The 17,485-nt window shown below is 39.3% G+C and overlaps 1 protein-coding gene across 1 annotated transcript in view; it reads right to left on the bottom strand.

Annotated features, from left to right (window-relative positions):
* Positions 1 to 17,485, bottom strand: part of conu (Rho GTPase-activating protein conundrum) — a 327,867-nt gene that overhangs the window by 269,328 nt on the left and 41,054 nt on the right. Inside the window, exon 2 of the mRNA XM_083114347.1 lies at positions 3,137 to 3,170. The gene's annotated coding sequence lies outside the window, so the exon portion shown is untranslated. The remainder of the gene's footprint in view (positions 1 to 3,136; positions 3,171 to 17,485) is intronic.

Here is a 17,485-nt window from a genome sequence, read left to right as displayed (position 1 = left end):
CGGCAATGCTCTTTCTTGAACGTACAAGACTTAACTCTCTAGTCTTCTTAAACCAGAAGGTTTATAGCAGCAGCAATGCAAGCCTTCCATCTGTACCTATCCTGGGCAAGAACAATCCAAACTTTTCCCTCCTTACAGATTTCCTCTGGGTCCATCTCAACGTTATCCCTCCATCTTCGTCTTGGCCTTCCTACAGGCCTCTTACCATCAGGTTTCCCAACTAGAATCCTGTAAACTCTTCTTTCCTCTCCCATTCGTGCCACATGGCCTGCCCACCTAAGTCTTCTTGATTTAATCATTCTAATAATATCTGGACACGAATACAAATTGTGCAGTTCTAAATTATGTAACCTTCTCCACTCAGCTGTCTCCTCACCCCTTTTAGGTCCAATCATTTTTCTACGGATATTATTTTCCAAATGCTCTTAATATATGTTCCTCTATTAATACAAGTCTTAGAGCCTTGAAAGATACGTTGTTAGGAAAGTATTCTTGCAGTTTAAGAGAAAAGGGCTTTTTTTTCCTCGAATAATCAGTGCTCCATGATTTGGAAGGAAGAAAATGGGGATTTTTTCTTCTCCGTGCAGTGGCGGCGAATGGGTTGCAAAACGGGGGGAGGCAAGAACAGTTTACCTTCCCTTGGTAGATAAGATTAGCATAGTGCGGAGGGGGGGGGGGCAAAGGTGGCAAAAAATTAAAAAGTGTTTGGAAAAAACAAACACATCACTGTTTCTCAGCCACCAATTTGTGCAATAAGACTTCTATAGCTCTTTTTATAGACTAGTATCACAAGGCATTTAAAAATAAAACGAGATTGATTTGACTTGCAGATTTGCAAAAGAAAATAACAGTTTCGCAAATTCACAGCGAGCAGATCATCTGTGTGGCAGCTGTCAAGATCTTGAGTTTCGCCTGGGAGAAAAAGTCAGACAGTTTTTTTTTGTTGTTGTTGTGTGTGTCTTCAATGCAGCTTTCTCATGGATTTCAAATGTGGGACCCTACCTCCACCCCCTCCACCCCCCGTACGCCTTCATGGCTTGGTGCAAAGCACAGGGGAGCACTTTACAGGGATTATAATTGCTAGAATTTGGCTGAAAGCAACTGTGGTGTTTGCAGAACTCTTATTCTGACGGGACATTACCAAGGACAGTGGCAGCATAACGGGTTGCATGACTATACAGGATAAATTGTATTTACGGCTGCAAGAAGCCGTATACCCGTAATACCACAGATATATAGGTTACCCTTATCTGTGGTAATACCTTAGGCTATGACCACACTGGGCCGGATTCAGTCGAATCTTTGAGACTGGCGTGACGTATGATTAGTTATAGGGCCACTAACAATTTTGAAATAACAGAACTATATCTTCTAAACAAATCAGGTAAAATATGCGTCAGAAGTAACAGACGTCTACATTATATTGTTCATGTATTAATACGCAGAGAAATTCTGTCCGAGATGTATCTACGGAAAATAGTTCCTCTAGCAAACTTTAAAATTGTTCCATTGCCAAATATTCGATACCGCCGCCCATCTCTTAGATAGCTAGATACTTCTTCTTGAGTTTCTCATATGAATATTATTATTATGCTTACTGTAATGTTACACTCACGTGAATCCCAAATTATATAAACTAACATTAATTAAAATTATACAATTGAGCTAAGAGAAACTTCTCAGTGAGCAGTCTTTGGGTATGAATGTTCGCGTACGTGAAAGGGATTTGTAAACTTACATATTTACCAAATTTGAATAGGAACACATTCATACATTGTTTTCTTTAATAAATATAACACAATATAACACGGAATATTTTCGGAAGTCAAGGGTTCAAAATCCTTCTCCCGCGCTTTAACATAATGGTCCTAAAGTAATAGATATTTATGAGGCAAAAAAACGCCAGACTTCATAAGCATCATAACAGAATTAGAAAGCCCAAGATCCTTACAAACGAGCCAGAAAATTGAAATGACACTAAGTTTAAAAAAAAAATCGTAAGTAATATCAGTTTCATATATGCTGCTATAGAAAGTATGGGGGGGGGGGGGGGCCCTCTGAATGTGACAAAATAACAAGATCTTGAGCAGTGGCGTATACTGAGCCCAAGGTCTGGGTTATCTCACTGTCACATGAATAGAAATAGGCTATGAATAGAAATAAGTTTACCAGTCCTAGGCTATGAATAGAATAATAACAATAGAACTAATAACTCCTAAGAAATCAGGTTGCCAACTCATAGGAAATCGGGTTGCCAACTCATAGGAAATCGGGTTGCCAACTAACAGGAAATCAGGTTGCCAACTCCTAAGAAATCAGGTTGCCAACTCCTAAGAAATCAGGTTGCCAACTCATAGGAAATCAGGTTGCCAACCCATAGGAAATCAGGTTGCCAACCCATAAGAAATCAGGTTGCCAACCCATAAGAAATCAGGTTGCCAACTCCTAAGAAATCAGGTTGCCAACTCATAGGAAATCGGGTTGCCAACTCATAGGAAATCAGGTTGCCAACTAACAGGAAATCAGGTTGCCAACCCATAAGAAATCAGGTTGGCAACTCATAGGAACTCAGGTTGCCAACTCATAGGAAATCAGGTTACCAACACATAAGAAATCAGGTTGCCAACTCATAGGAAATCAGGTTGCCAACTCATAGGAAATCAGGTTGCCAACTCATAAGATATCAGGTTACCAACTCATAGGAAATCAGGTTGCCAACTCATAGGAAATCAGGTTGCCAACTCATAAGAAATCAGGTTGCCAACTCATAAGAAATCAGGTTACCAACTCATAGGAAATCAGGTTACCAACCCATAAGAAATCAGGTTGCCAACTCATACGAAATCAGGTTGCCAACTCATAAGAAAATCAGGTTGCCAACTCCAAAATCAGGTTGCCAACTCCAGAATCACCATCATCTCACTCATATGAATAATTATATTTACAATTTCTGATCGATTTTTCTCCTGTATTTTATTCTCTAGACTTCAGACTTCGCAGCTAGCCTAGAATATAGGCTCCTGCTCTAGAGGTTAAAAATTATTGGGTTGACTGATAGCATTTAGTTTGGTGGTGAGTGTTAATGTTAGGGATTAGGGATACATCCCCAATGTTAGGGATGCATCATTCAACTTACCTATGATACGTCCTACACAATGTCTCCAGTGATCCTGTAAGATACAAGAGTAAACTTAATAACTGTGTTTTATATTTTTATATGTACTAATATAAATTTTAAAATATATTTAATTTTCAAAAAATTACATGAAATGCACAAAAACTTAAATTAAAAAAGTGTCGATATTCTTCCTTTCAGATAAAATTAATGAGTAACAACTATAAATCATCAAACCATGTTCACTTTCGCAATTGGTGTTAATATGTACACGGATGTGGTGTATCGAGCAATACTCACGATTAGGGAAGAGTTTCTTCCTTCGTTCCAGGTTAACAACCAATTTCCATCACAACTTGGTTAACCTTGAAAGTGGCTTTCATATCAGGTAAATAAAATGAGCCTTGAACTTATAAATGCATCATTCAAAGTAACTAATTTTCGACGCTGAAATATGAAATTTAATTACTTAATTACTTCCTTTCAGAAGAAAGTAAGAGCATTAAGGTTCCAATGGACCTTTGGCCCACGCCACGCTTCATCTTTCGAAAAATCCACAGACCTCTAAATACCAGACTGGTAACGTGGGCCTTTTAACATGACTCAACTTGAAGCCAAAAATTTCAAAGTCGGGTGATACTATCATGGTTGCGAGTATATCTTCATATTTCCACTTGTAACAACTATTTTGAAGATTGTGAGTCATTGCACAACACAAGATTGCAATTTTTAATTGTACTAAGAAGGATATAACTCTACATATTCGATTCCACAAGGTGAGAACAAAGAATTTCTTCACAGATATGTAAACAGTAACAAGCTTTAATGCGCATCTCCGCCATATTTCCATCCCCCCGGCTATGCGCGAGCGAAGATGCGCGGTTTCAAACAAAAGCGCATAGTTTCCAGTTTGTATCTAAGAGGTCTGTGGAAAAATTTATATTGATATTACAAATTGTCTGGCTTCCTTTCGCTGTTGTCTAGATATCTGTTATAGAAAATAGACTTGCCTAACCACGATACTATTACAAATTACTATTATGTTCTATATAATTAATCATTGCATATTTCCTTTTCATAAGGTACCTGCTGAATCCAATATGGCCTTGCTGTTTCCAAGTAGTTACAAGGCCAATTCATCAGATGACGTTAATATGTAATTTAGACTGTCCGAATGATGTGATTGAATCTGTTGGCTGTACCTATAGTGCAGTAACTTGAGGACAAAGAAGTGAAATAGTTGGACCTCATGATTGTGTTCTACGTGATCCAATATTGCATAAATAAATAAATATGGAAGTCATTACTTACTGCATCTTCCAAGTGATAGGTGTTTACATCTCAAGTACATATTATGATAGCTTATAATCTGTACTTTACAAAAATGTACTTAGTCTTATTTATAATGAAGGAATAAAGAACACTATGTAAAGTAGACTCAATATGGCCTAAATAGGCATTGTCGTCGGCAGGGGGGGGGGTCGAGCCTCCTGGAAATTTCCATCTACTGTTTTTCAATGTATGGCAATTTATAAACGAATCGCTTTATTTCACCTCATTTTGCATCACTGTTTAAAAATGGTCTTGAGATATCGAATTTGGTACGAAACTTTCATAATTTGCAACACTGAAACTCTGTTAATTTTTAACTTTCAACGTTTTGAAGCTTCTTATACTACTGCGTTTGCTGCTGCTACTGCTACTAAAGTTAGTACTAATGTTAGACGTAACTATTATGTAATCTTGGTTGTAACAAGAACTATATCATTCATATAATAAACTTATTGGATGCTAAAATAAAATAAACTAAAACTGCTACTGCTGCTAGTAGTAGTAGTAGTAGTAGTAGTAACAATTTAAAATACCGATAATGCAATAATTAGAAATTGAACCCCTCTTTGACAAACTTCTGCAAATGCCACTGGTCTGTATCACAATATTTTTAGGGGAGGTATCCTCGACATCTTCGATTCGACCCCCCCCCCCCTTTTTAGGAAAATTTCTGGAGACGCCCATGTAGATAGGATTATATCATGAAGGACATGCGCAAATGTGACATTTCTTACTATTATGTTCACGTAGAGTGTGTAAGAGTCACTAAGGCCTTTCATTTGCCAAGACTGTGATGTGCAATCCATGGTCTTATAGTTCCAAATTATGACATGTCACTTCCTTGTATATTGGTTTGTAAGTTATGTTATTTCTTTGTGTAATCTCATTATGTTATGTAAATAAAACGTAAAATGTATCAATGGACTTATCTACCTTTAAAAATAACATTGAGATACTTTCTTTACAATTTCTGTTGCATTTTTTGATGTGAAAGAACATAATAACGGCTGGCCAGAATTAAAGTTACCCAACTCAGAGCCCTCTGTAGCCTGTTTGAGGCATCGTATAACTCTGAAATTTGGTGAATTCATTATGCAGACCATGGGGAAGAGGATAGCGATAAAAATAGTTCAATTTTCCGCCACCAGGTTGAAATGTGGCGCTGTACTTCCATGATGGGTTGTAATAATGACGTAAACTGCTCCAATTTGTTATGGATTTGCCTTTACCTATCAATCTTGAAATAAACGAGAGATTATTTTCTCGCAACTTCCGGCAACTAACAAATGTCTTTCTAATTAATAACTAAGCTAAATCACTTAACGTCCAGAAATGTTCCCTCTTTCGAAACTTGCGATTAGTTTTACCTTTCTGCCTTTGTATACGAATAGAAACAATTTCAAACCTTAGGTAGGCCATATTGGGTTAAGGTACCTTACGTTTTTAATTAATCAATGTATGTACGAGGGGAGAGTAAAAAGTTTTGAGTCTCACGGGGAAGGGGTGTTTGAGCTACAGTTTCTCATTATGATTTCTCTACATAATCTCCATAATCACCCCCCAGATCAATACATATATGCATTCTGTGCTGAAATTTGTTTACAGTCATCTGGTAGAATGATTTGTCCTGAGTCTCACACCACTGAATGACCGCCTTCGTCCGTGTGGAAGTAACGTCCTCGAAGTGAATTCTTCATAGCAGGGAAAGGATGAAACTGACGGGCCAGGTCGGGGGAATAAGGTGGATGGGGAAGTGCGGTGAAGACACACTCGACCAAAGCAGCCTGTGCAGTGAGGCCTTGCCGACAGAGTTACCGAATCACGTCCCTGTCGGCCACTCTTTTCTCTGACACTTCATTCATTTTCAACCTGACAAAAAAATAGAAGAAAACATGTGAATTTCATAAAAGTTCGCACAGTGTCCTAAAACTCAAACCTTACATCCTCCAAAATTTTAACTAGCTACCATCACTGCTTCCATGTGAGGCTCAAAACTTTTCACTCCCCCCCTCGTATGTATGTATGTAACCCACTGGCGTGCGGTGATAAATCAGGCAGGGGAACAGGTCACCTGCACTTGCTCCCCCTCGCATGGGTGTCTTAATATAATACAATAGATCAAGTAAAATTCAACCCTTATTGAAATGAACCAAATAAATATACGATACATATACTGTATTACAAATTGTCAGAAGTGACAAACATGAGGCACGTTAAAATTATATGACAATAATAATTTTAAAGCAAATGTGATATAATATAAAGAAAACATTAAAAATAAAATTGTTGATGCGCAACAAAGAAAAAAATGATAATATAAATTTATGAGTCATCAGAGAAAAACATATTTTGTCGTGACCTATTTCATCTCTTTATTCGTAGATTAAGTTGACGTTTTTTCATAGAGTTGAGTATTCTTGTAATTCAAACGTCCTCAATGCAATAATGGCACACAGATAGTTGAGTTTTTTCATGACGTTCGCTATAGATCGACCACAAGGAAAAAAACGTTGGGACGAAAAGTCCCCGCGCAGCTTTCCCTTCTTCCCTCCACCTCTGGCCGTAAGGAAGAATGGTCCACTCTCCCCCTCTCCTACTCGCGGGAGTACGGTGCACAGGAGTCGCGGGTCTGCGCAGGTTGTTTTGCTCGTGGTTCCACTATAGATTAGTCAGGGTGGCTACTGTTGGACCATAATAAAATTCAAGTATAATTCCCGGTTTTCAAGGCGAACTTCACAAAAATTCAAGCAGATGTTTTCTCTATTTCAAACTAAGGTTTTGCCGTCTCTCACCACCCTCACATATACACACAAACAAATACTTATATTAACAATATATGGTTTGTGCGATTCCAATGAATCCAATAATTCTAATTCCCTTGGACGGTACATATATATAATATAAGGCCCGGAGTTTACATTTGTCATTTCACATAGCTACTCGGCAGCGGCGTGCCCAAGGGGGGGGGGGTTGGTAGGGGTTATACCCCCCTTTGGCCCAATATTCCTAAAAAAAGAACGTCAATGTTAGGAAAATATGACAAAATGAGGGCGGACTACCAAGAAAAAGTATAGGTAACCCCTCCCTTACAAAAATCCTGGGCACGCCACTGCTACTCGGGACAATAAATACATCTACAAACACAAGTCACAAATGTTATGGGAAAAAGTAATCTACGAAAAATTGTTAATTCTATAAGAATTTTAAATTTACCTAATCAACTTCAAGATATTTTATCTTGCAATAATCTTCCGTCCATCAGATGGATTGTTCCGCAAAGAACACTAACAAAGCAAACGGATTGAGAGAATTCTGTTTTATTTTCCACGCAGCTTTCTTTTCCTTCCTTGATAAAAATAAAATCTAAACTGTGAAAAACTTGTTTCAGGTCATTAATAAATATGCATAAATTCAATGGAATTGGGATTTTTAAAAGTTGCAATTTTTCACGTCTACGGAGAAAATTTCAAGCAGAATTCACGCACAATTCCCGGAGCCAATAATTCACGCATAATTCCCGGAATTCAAGGAATTCCCGGTGAGTAGCCACCCTGTTAGTAGAAGTTGTTAATGTGACAAAACCCGACCTGTTCCAGACTCCCTTCTTAGGATTAAAAAAGGACAACAATATAATTTGCCACTGGAAGAATATCCAGTTAATCATTTTACAGAGTTGTAGTAACTCTTATGAAAATGCCTTGTGTATGATTTCGTTTTAGTTTTTAATTCAGTTAGGATGTGTGTTGGTTTGTTGTATTTTCTGCAAAGTTCAATGAACTACAGGCTTTCGTACTCAGCCGGTCGATCATACAACACTCGCAACATTCGCTTTCTTGTCCTGCCGCTGCGTGCCTTGAAACTTTGGTCTTGGGGTTGGTGGAACAGGTGGATGTGAGCTGTTCCCTCGGGAGCTATTTCGCAGCGTTTAGCCAAGGCATTTAGCAGACGCTTAGACTGTAGAAGATTTTTTCAGTTCGTTATGAATGTCAGACGCAAGTTCTCAACGAGATTAGGAACTTATGGACTTTCTACACTCAAAAGTATCACTTATGACGCGATTAAACTTCAGCACATAGCAAAAACTGGAAGAAAAGCGAATCCGCAATATCTCTCTGAGGGAACAGCTAGATTGTTCAGCTTCCGTGGTGCCGTGGGGATCGTTTACCTTCGCGCGTGGTCGGAAATACTCGGCGTCGGTCAGTAGAGGGCATGATACTAAGAGACCATGGTAGAGGATGGGGTGAGAAGCTTGGGTGAGAACCATGATGCGTTGGGGGTAGGTGACGTCAACAAACGTCCAGCCACGGTGAAAGATTTTCTTCAGTGTTACTTTTCGAAACGTTGATTTCGGGAGAAAGAAGTGTTCTTATTATGTTAATATAAATAATTTAAATAGCCAAAAAGCGCAGTAGGTAGGAGGGAACAGCCTGTTCCCTCTGTTCCATGGAGGGACCGCCACTGATGTAACCAATGACCTTCACCATCAAAGTAGGAACTTTGTGCAGAATACGAGGTAAGACTTTTCTTAAATCGTTGCAGTGACCACTGACCAGGAAGCAAGAAATGTACCGTTACAAAAGATCGGAACTTCTCCTTCGCAATAATATTACATGCCCTGTTACGCAGATACGCTCACTCATGTGTCTCAATTTTCCCATGCACGCTACGCGGGGAAAGATAATTACCCGACAGCCTCCACTTCATGCCGTGCAGTAAACATACACAAGGTAAATATCTGCTTGGGAAAAAAGGAAAGAAGAATTCTAACAGCATTTCAGGAACAAAACCAGTTCAGCGAAATTAGTGGACGGTCATTACCACCGTGAGTGGTGCACTACCTACGACTCGAGAACCGACCGCTTGTTTCTTACGTCACTTCCTGTTCAAAATGCTTAGGTGTTGACAATGTAGTCAAAATGTCGATTGCGTATTGCATATTTAGCACAGTGGCGTTGGCTGTAGTAGTATGAGATGTTTTATCTTTTAGACAGTTTCTGGTCAATATTTAATTTTACTGCACATAAAAAGTTTGTTATCAACATAAACACTACACACACAAAATATCTCGCACTAAACATTATGTCTAATTAATACGAGGTCTGGCCAAAAAGAAATAACTTGAAACAGCATGTCAATGGGACAAATACGCGTTACTTCACTAGTGCTGCCACGTAGGGGGATTCTTTATAATTAGTTTTAGGTTTGTTACGTCACTCCAAATTGTTTCGTTTATGATCTGCACATGTTTATCTAAGGTTGTATTCAATGTACGTGATTATTTTCTGTGATACAAAAAATGAAAATGGAGGTTCTCGAAGAACAGAGCATAATCTTTTGTGTACACAAAGGGAACAAAAGCAATTGCACTATAATCGATACCAGATGTAGTACAGTGGGATCCATGAGTATTACCGTGCAAATTGTCCATCACCATGTTCGTGCACTTTATTTGACCCAATAAGAGCTTTAAGAATTAAAAGAAAACTCACAACAAGATGTTGACAACTTCTGCACCATCATACATAAAAATCCATAACTTAAAAACATACACGATGTAAGAGAAAAATTAATGAAAATAGTCATGGACAATTTGCACGGTAATACTCATGGATCCCACTGTACGTAGTAGAATGCCACTTGAAAAAGTATATGAATAGTAGATGTGTACACAGGATCGCAACAGTTTAGTTTTTAGATCGCACGACCTACCAATGATGACGTCAGACATAAACAGAGAATCTGCACTGGCCTTGTTATAAGAAGGCATTGGCTGATACGCGAAATGTCATTCACTTGTGTAGGGAATTTATACATCACTAATTACTACAAAATAGAATATGAAATTACTTGCAAATCCGGGTTCCACTAATTACCATTGCAAATAGGGGAAAATGAAAGGAAAATTAATTCAAGAACGGTACTTAATGCCCTTGTACAGAATTCACTCTCCCCTGTCGTTCACATTTATTACAATCACGGCGTATATCTTCGAATGCAGCCTTGACAAATAAACTAGCACAAGGACAGTAATAATCGCTAATGTGAATGCATGCCTCGCATTGCAAACGACAACGCATACAGGTTAATTGCGGCGAAGAGGATGTGAATGGGCAACGAGCTGGCATAAGAAAAAACGTAAACAGCGGATTTACAAGAAAAGTGCAGGGCGCTAAAAAGGAAGAACTAACATTAGCTGACCTTCAACAACGGAGCAATTTTACAATACCGGATAATTCCCCGATTTCGTTCATATTTCGCATACTCAATAATTTAGGGCTCCTAATCACGAATCTGCAGTTAATATTTGGCGGTCACGTGTAGAATTTCGAAAAAAAAGGGGGTCCGTGATCGCAACCGACAATGCACGATTGCTCATTATTTACCGGAAGATTTTCTGTTTCCAATACTTAAAAAACGAAATATACATTCCTGATATTACGACCCCAAATTTTAACTGTTTGCCTAACCTGACCTAACCTAAACTAACCTTACCGTGAATGGTTTGTGGGGCTATTCGTGAATGGTTTTTGGGGCTATGCGTGAATGGTTTGTGGGGCACCGTAAAAAAAATGTCAGTTTCGTAGCACCTGAGCGACAAATTTCCGGTAAATAATGAGCAATCGTGCATTGTCGGTTGCGATCACGGACCCCCTTTTTTGGAAATTCCACACATGACCGCCAAATATTAACTGCAGATTCGTGATTAGGAGCCCTAAATTGTTAAGTATGCGAAATATGAACGAAATCGGTGAATTATCCGGTGTTGTAAAATCTTACCTTCAACAACAGTAGTTGGAAATTATAAACAGCCAAGGACCTGTATTTTTCTACAAGGCGATTCGAAAATCTGGACATGTCGCAATCGACCACTTAAACTTACAAAAGTTCGATTAAATTATGCTCAATCAGCCAATGCTTCTTTCAACTAGCTCACAACGGTGTGCTGGAATGTTTAAAAGTAGCTTGTTTTCTTCCCAAAAGTACATTTGTCACTAAAGTTACAAATATTTTTAAAAAATACCTAAATTGTTTTTACAGTTATTTTATTCTAGAAGAAATCTAAGTCATATGACGAGTTTCACGTGAAAATGAATATTAACATTTATATTTTTTTAAAAAAAGTAACAATAATGTTGTTAACTAATGCTGAACAATTACATACTATGTCGTGTAGATGTTCTTAAGTAAATACAATCGGGACACATTCATTGTGATTTTGGGAATAGAAGTGTAAACGTTTTCTTACAATTATCTTGAACTTACTCATTTTTCATTTAGTTCAAGATATTGCTAATTCTGCCTGAAGAAAATTTCCCGTCATGAGGAAATGTTAACAGAAAAAACTAAAATTCATTATTAATTTCGTAAAAATGTTTTCAAATTTAAAAAACTTAAGAGTTTACTCGAGAAAAGTAACTCTTACTTGTAACTGTGTTACTATAGTAAGTCGTTACTTCCATTCACATTGGTGGGAAATTGTACTCTAAGGAATTTGGATGAGCAGAAAGATTCCTCTCCATAATCGCGCATGTGCACTCAAGCTTTCTTTCTTTCATTCAATACACCTTAGACTGCATTCCTCTGCACTAACGAAGCCCTGGCGACTGGACTCACAGCTACATAATCCCCTCTGTGGATCTTGTGTTTGATTTTGCTTGATTTGATTTGTCATTTAGCGTCGCTTTTCTTCCACCTTTGGCTAATCGCAACTATGAGGATGAGTGATGATATGATGACATTTATGAAGGGGTCCACACAAACAACACCCATGGTCGATGCTTATTACAGTTCGTACTTTCATTAAAGTATACAGTAAATAAAACTGACCCTTAACGAAGTTGAAGGAAAGGTTATTTCATTGTAATCAAAATGCTACCGGTGATATATTCTTAAGGTGAATTTGGTTCTTGCAAGAAATCCCAAGGACACTGACGGCAAACTTGACGCATTCATATGCATCTCGTCAACTTTTGGCAGTTTGGCCCAGCCCTTAAAAAATGCAATTAGATACGGACTTCAAGAACAGCCGAGACGCAGTTTCCTTTGCATTGTCTCCGCAGAAGCTGTTGCACAACAATATCTGTCGTTGAACTCTCCTTTGTCCCCCACACAACAGAACGAGCTGACCACACCTCCGCAAGAAACAAGCATATCAAGTTCAAAGGAAGCGATTGTCTGCCGCAGAAGCTGGGCGTCGTGTCAGCCTATTCACTCGACAAAAGATACTTTTCCTTCCGTTTCTCATATCAATATTTTGGAGAAAGCACTTCTCAAAGCATCGTAGCAGCTTGCACGCGATTCTGAAGGGGGGATACCAAACAACATAAGTATCTCCCTCAGAGGCGTCTCCTGAACGCATGCGGTGCATGGTGCGCATGCGTCAATTGTGGGAAAAAGGACAGCTTGCTCTCCGACGACATTAATGAGCATTTCTACATTCTAATTTCTTCATATAAGAGAAGTATTTATTTTACACGAGAGCGCTCAACTAAGATTATATTACATTTCTTGGACCTGAAGTGAAAGAAAGCAATAATTATTTTCCCACAATTGACGCATGCGCAGCATGCATCGCATGCGTTCAGGAGGAGACGCCTCCTTGCTGATGAACGAGTGACCCCTGTACGCTAGTTCTTTTCAGAGCGGGACTCTTGGATCCTCGAGGAGCACTAACATCCCTTCCAAGGGTGCTTGTAGGCAAAAATATTGTAAAGTTGAAGTCCTGATTCGAACGCCAAAGAAAGTTCCGACGCATTATCTTCCCTAGGTTGTTATTGTGTTGTGCTATTTTATTTACCCTGGGAGAAAGCACACAATACTTCCCAATAGAACATTCCACGTATTATCAATCTCATATTCTTCAAGTTCATTAATCCCTGCAGCTTCCACAATCGACTGGGGCACGTTCGTTACAAATGAACAGCAAAATTTATCTCGTTCTACAAGAATCGGCGTTCAACTTCACGTGGAAGAGTTTGCTTGCTACACGAGAAAACCTTTCGCATCGCTTGAAGACGACACGAAACATGCCGTCACGCACATGTGCGTGCTTCTCATGGGAGAGATGTGCGTAGATTTTAGTCAGTGAAATCAGTCTGCAAATGCCGAAACGGTCGATGAAAAGAGAGCCATTTCATCAACTTACCGGCATCGAATATCATGACATCCACTACCGCATCAGGGTACAGAGCGCCGAGTGGTCGACTCCCGACCTCGCCATCGACAGTTCCGGGTTCCAGATCCGCCTGAGCAAGGGGGTCAATTTCATCTAATTATTCTAATCATGATTAGCCCCAAGGGGTAGAGAAGCAACGTAAAAGAAAAAAATGCGTAATACAGTGGAACCTTGAAAACTCGAACTTGAGGGGAAAAGAAAAAATCGAGGTATCAAGGATTTCGATTTACTAAGGTTCGAGTTATTGAGGGCCAAATTCGCGGACTTCGAGTTATAGAGGTCCAAAGTTTATTAAACTTCGGCACGCACACTAAGCACATTAACAATGATGGTGTCAGAGGGGTGGGGGGGACTGCTATTACAGTTAGCTTTAAAGTTATGGCAATTTATTCTTAGTTTTCACCGCCTAGATTTGGCAGCATCACTCATCTCAATAATCCAATGATGTTCATATGAAATAAAAAATAAAGGATTCCTGGATAATAATATTGTCATCTTCACCTTAGCCACAGCGCTATATATAAAAATACCTGTGGAGGAAAGAGGGGGTGGGTGACGCAGCCTATATATGAATATCACGTCACGTGCAAAATGTACACTCATGGCAAAGGTTGGCTGGAGCCAGTGGTGGCATCATGGTGGGGCAGAGGGCGGGTGCCACAGTTCACAGTCAAATGAGTGCACGAAAGAGGCAGATCTGGCTCCAAAAGAGCGAAGTTGGCAAGAGTGATCGGCAGCTACCCCAGCGAGAAAGACGTAGAGGAAATTTTCCCTCCTCGCCTTAAAGTCAGTGTTGCCACAATCTGAGGGCACAATTTCCCTTTCCAAGGGGCAAAATTTCCCTATTTGGACTATTTTCCCCTTCACCTAAATAAATATAATAATAATAATTATTATTATTATTATTATGGTGGTAGTATTAGTAGTAGCAGCAGCAGTAGTAGTAAAATTTCCGTTGGCCCATGTTCCTATGAATATTACGAATTTTTACATACATGTCAGCTTAATCGCTTTCTGGTCAGATGTCCCAGGTTTCAATCATGGTCAGGAATCCATTAAATCGTTAATTCTCACCGTTACAATTATCCGAAGATACAAAAAAGCGACGTACAATAAACTTAAGAGAAATATAAATAGATATAGGCTTCTATTCAAGGGAGCAGAAATAAGAAGGATCAGAAAAAATGTGAATATGAAACTTTAAATTAATATAAACTGCAATAATGTAATGTCAGAAGTCTTAAAATTTCCCTGAAATTGTGACATTTTTAATCGAAATTCCCTTTTCCCTTTTGGCTAAAATTTCGGTCCGAATTTCCCTGCAAGAGGGAAATTTTCCTTTGGCAACACTGCTTAAAGTGGGATCCGAACCACTATGTGCTTCCACAGGGTCCATTAATGGGCGTTAAGCTTGATGGATTGCGGGACTTCAACGTCATATATTGGCCAGTTCTTATTTGCAAGATCTTAGAAAGTTTCTAACCTTCGTGGGCAATTCGTAATTGTCCCAGGGAATCTGTGAGAAGCGATGGCGGTCTGGACACTTGTGCATGACCACTGCCGTCATCTGACGTCACGAATATCACCCTGCTGATGGTACGGTAACCTAAATCCGTGCCTGGGATCGCGCATGCACCCATCCTGGCGTAGAGAAAGTTCCGCGAAGAGCTTTGGCATTCGTGACGCGCTCTCCGGAAACGGAATCTACCGTTTTATTAAGAAGCCGGAAACACCAGGAAGTGTTCCAACCGTATGTTCCATCTGTAATTACGTGCAGGAACCACAGTCATAGTAAAGCAGTTCCTGTGTCTTTGCTTCATAAAAACCAAAAAAATATTGTTTTGAAAAATTAAACAGATTCGCTGAAAAAGGAACAGGGGCAGCGGGAGGTAGAAATTGAAAATAAAATAAAATATTAAAAAAAATTAAAAAATCACGGTATAAATTTTGTCAATTTAAGAGTGGCCTGGAGGTTGGCATCAAAAGAGTTTTCCTGCCCCGGCGCGATACAGAGACACCTAGCGACATATCAGGGAACTAGGAATTCTTCTCGGTTGTGTCCTAAACCAGAGGGCAGAGCACAGGCTGTGGGCCCCCATGGTGGAAAGACTTGCCACCATGCCTACCCCTACCTTCTGTTGACGTTGTGGTAAGATAATAAATTGAGATTTTTACAAAAATGGAAAGAGGGAGAGACGTTCAGGGTTCCACTGATTTTTCAGAATCAATTCCCTGATTTTGCAAGGTTTTGAGAATTTTAAAATAAGTTTCCATATTCTGTGGTACTGGAACATAAAAAATTACCCACGTCGTTGCCTGGGTTCGATACCCGGTGGAGGCACATAGTTCGAATCCAACTTTAAACTGTACGTACAGTCCCTATTAGCCTACCTGTGCCTAAAATGGATTGCAAACAAAAACTCAAACAAGCAAGGGCCCCGTGTACAATTAAGCATAAAAAAAACTTTTTCGTGTGCATTGTACTGTCCTCATAATTTGAATTTGAATTCAAAATTTTGGGTGCGTCAGCACTTAGGCTATTTTCCACCCGTCACGTTATCAGTACGGGGTCCAGTCCCTTACCATAACTAAAATAATATAACTGTAATGTCGTGTCGTAACTAAAATATTAAAATATTCTGACTTCGGTTAAAAGCTGAGGCTGCAAAGAGGCACTCAGCCCACATGAGGACAAAACAGAGGACAACACACAGATATACTGGCCAGGGACAATCGCCATAGCCTCGTTAGTCTGCAAAATGCAGTCCAAGGTGTACTATACTGTCCTCATACGTGTGCAGCAGAAAATATTTCCTATTTCTTCTTCTAGAGATTCAGACCTTCCTGATTTAGTTTCGAGAATCTACTACACTAAGGTATAGGTGTAGTATGTCTCCACATTTTTTCTCTATACGTCATTGTGAACCACTGTAAGTTAGGTTAGTAGGTAAATAAAACATACATATCTTGTTTTTTTTGTATGTTTCCTTTACCTTACCTAACCTAACCTAATGTGGTTAACAAGAAAGCAAAGTGGAGAAAATATACACAAATAAAGAACTTGAAACATGCATACATATCACACCTACATTCTTCCAATGTGGAGACATACTACACCAATGTGGAGACATTCTTCCAATGTGGAGACATACTACACCAATGTGGAGACATTCTTCCAATGTGGAGACATTCTTCCAATGTGGAGACATACTACACCAATGTGGAGATAGTCTTCCAATGTGGAGACATACTACACCAATGTGGAGACATTCTTCCAATGTGGAGACATACTACACCAATGTGGAGACATTCTTCCAATGTGGAGACATTCTTCCAATGTGGAGACATACTACACCAATGTGGAGATAGTCTTCCAATGTGGAGACATACTACACCAATGTGGAGACATTCTTCCAATGTGGAGACATTCTTCCAATGTGGAGACATACTACACCAATATGGAGACATTCTTCCAATGTGGAGACATACTACACCAATATGGAGACATTCTTCCAATGTGGAGACATACTACACCAATGTGGAGACATTCTTCCAATGTGGAGACATTCTTCCAATGTGGAAACATACTACACCAATATGGAGACATTCTTCCAATGTGGAGACATACTACACCAATGTGGAGACATTCTTCCAATGTGGAGACATAATTCACCCATACCCTTACACTGATATGTAAGTCGATAACAAACAATGGGAAGGCAAGGTATTTGGGGTAAAAGTTAATACATGGTACAGCTGGGGGGGGGGAGGGGTGATTAGCTGTCTCTGGCATCATCTCGAATTTTCACTAAGGAGTCCCCAATATTTCACTTGCAGGGGAGGCCCAGAGAACTGCGCTACGC

Source organism: Lepisma saccharinum, chromosome 29 (genome assembly GCF_977018435.1).
Source record: "Lepisma saccharinum chromosome 29, izLepSacc3.1, whole genome shotgun sequence".
Taxonomy (NCBI): domain Eukaryota; kingdom Metazoa; phylum Arthropoda; class Insecta; order Zygentoma; family Lepismatidae; genus Lepisma; species Lepisma saccharinum.
This window is presented reverse-complemented; position numbering and strand designations above follow the sequence as displayed.